The 2456-nt window shown below is 37.6% G+C and overlaps 1 protein-coding gene across 3 annotated transcripts in view; it reads right to left on the bottom strand.

Annotated features, from left to right (window-relative positions):
• The window catches only part of LOC109847965 (transcription factor TGAL1-like), a 19606-nt gene extending 18329 nt beyond the window's left edge, over positions 1-1277 (bottom strand). The window contains exon 1 of one of the 3 annotated variants that reach the window (XR_002248664.1): positions 969-1277. The gene's annotated coding sequence lies outside the window, so the exon portion shown is untranslated. The remainder of the gene's footprint in view (positions 1-968) is intronic. The other 2 variants (XM_020417196.1, XM_020417197.1) reach the window with 2 other exon arrangements.

Here is a 2456-nt window from a genome sequence, read left to right on the forward strand (position 1 = left end):
AGTATATCAAGAACTTTGCTCCAACTTCAGTGACCTATTATTATGATCCTATTACTTCTTACAGATGTTTCTTTAACATGACAGGTGCCTCATGCATGATACAATAGTGACCAACCTACTGATGTCAAGAAAGTATCATATATTTGCTGACCTTCAAGATTTTTCAAAGAGACGTATGATGGTCCAGGTAATGCACTATGTATTCATTTGTTTCATGTTAATCCTCAACATCAGCATTGATCATTAAAAAGTTATTAAATAATAACTTGACAAAGGAACATATTTTCTTCCCCTTCTGTAGACATATACCATTGTATGCAATGCACAATGTTCCCATACTAGCAACAGTGTTTCTTGAATAAACTCTAAAGTTTCCACATAGACGAGCTTATTATATGAAACCTGTTTGACGCACACTTCATATTGAACAAACCACCATTCTTGAGACCATTCTAAACACTTCCTGAAGATTCAAACTTAAAATCGGCCATATGTACCAAGAGTTGACTTAAAGTTAACCAATCTCTAGGTTAAATATATGTACCTCAGAAATATTTTCGCACAGATTTGCAATTTATACATGGTCCCTATGTTAAAAAGTTGGATACGGGTTTAAATATCACAAGTTCAGGATCTAGCGAATAAAAATTGAACTATATTTTCTAGAAGCTTCATTTGCTTCTTCAGTGAAAAATCCTATTATAATTGCCCCATTACATCATCCTTATACCAAGCTTACTAAAACCCTAGTCTATGCTGCAAAGAACCCACTTTTAAACAAAGAGAGCAGCTTGGCAATTCCAAGGAAATGTCTTTAGCTGAGACTCCATCAAAATCACAGTTAGTTACTCACGCAGCCCTATATCTATCTTTTAATCGAAACATTTAACAGAAACTGCAAAATACAAATAATTCAAACACAAAAAGAACTCTTTTTTATCAAAAAAAAACGGAGGAAAATCGCATACCTAAAGCTTTGAGATCAGGAAGGGATCCTTTAGGCAAAGGCGCCATCCATGCTCCAATTCCTCTTCGATCGAGAATAAAAAGATTGAAGAACACGAAATTAGGGTTTGGTTTCTTTACAAAGAGATCACTGGAAGTGAGGGAGAGATGAGGGGCGTAGCTCCGGCGAGAGCAGATAGAAGGAAATGGAGTGGAGAGAGAGATTGCATTGATCCTTTACTGAATAATTTACTCTGGAAAATGTAGTGTAGCCCCTTTAATCGATGAGGAGTTTGATCGACACCCTCGAAGTCTTTTGGGACGCCAAATCTAGCTAGATTTTTCAGCACGGGGTAGGTAGGGGCAAAAAATAGGTGCTTAAGCAGCTTAAAGCTTAAATGCGGAGTTGACTCTTTTTAGCCCTTTAGGCCCCGTTTGGCAAAGGGTTAATGAAGAGAGGTTAAAGAGAAGGATTAATGTACTTAGCCCATTTGATAATCCGAAGGACTAAATTATTAACCCGTTAAATAAGTTTTATTTTAGCCCTTATGATTAATTTTAGTGTTTGGGAATAACAATGATTTTGACTATTTTCTTTATAATTAGAAGGGTTAATTCTTATTCCATCTAAATAGGAGTATTAGTAAACCCCTCATTTTGAGGGGTTAACTCATTTTAACCCCTCTAGAGGGGTTAACTTAACCCTTCTATATTTTTTATGTTTGGCAAATTATGGAGGGTTAACTCACTTTAACCCTTATATAGATTTGTTGTGTTTGGCAGGTTAAGAAGGGGTTAAGTCTCCTTAACCCCTCACTTAACCCTTTGCCAAACGGTACCTTAAGATTTTTCTTTTTTTTTATCTTCGAAATTTCTTCATTAATCCTTATCGACTTCGACATAAAAAAGATAAAAACGTGGAGTTGTTTTTTTTCAAATTTAATGACTCACCAAGGAAACATGTATCTTCTACTCTTAGGGGCTGTTTGTTTCACCCTTTTATAGAAAAGGATTAGTATTTGGGGTCTGACAGTGACAAAAGTGTAATTTATGAAATCTTTGTGGATCCTATTCTAGAGTTTGGCTGGGGAAAATTTTATGGATTATGAAATCCATAAAGTTGCAACGGTTGGCGTATTTTCAAGACACCCAAATCGGAGGGGGGGAGAGGATTTGGGCGAGAATTCTGACATCGTTCTGGGGTTTTCGTTTTCTGATTCCTAATCCTCTCGATTTCGAACCCTAGCTCTGGAATCGCAACTCCCCATTTCTTCTCCCGCCTCTCCCCAAGCTTCTTCGCGCCTCCTCTTCCGTTGTTCTTCGATATTATTTGGGTTTCGGTTTGTGGATTTGCCCTAGATTTTGGGCTCGGCTTCTCCCGCGACCCGCTGTTCTTCGATATTGTTCTTGGCTGGTGGGGTTTGTTGGTAACGACATCAATTTATGGGTTTGCTGGTTGTTCTTCTCCCGCTGATCTTTGATATTGTTGTTGGGTTCTTGGGTTTGCTGGT

Source organism: Asparagus officinalis, chromosome 7 (genome assembly GCF_001876935.1).
Source record: "Asparagus officinalis chromosome 7, Aspof.V1, whole genome shotgun sequence".
NCBI classification, from domain to species: Eukaryota; Viridiplantae; Streptophyta; class Magnoliopsida; order Asparagales; family Asparagaceae; genus Asparagus; species Asparagus officinalis.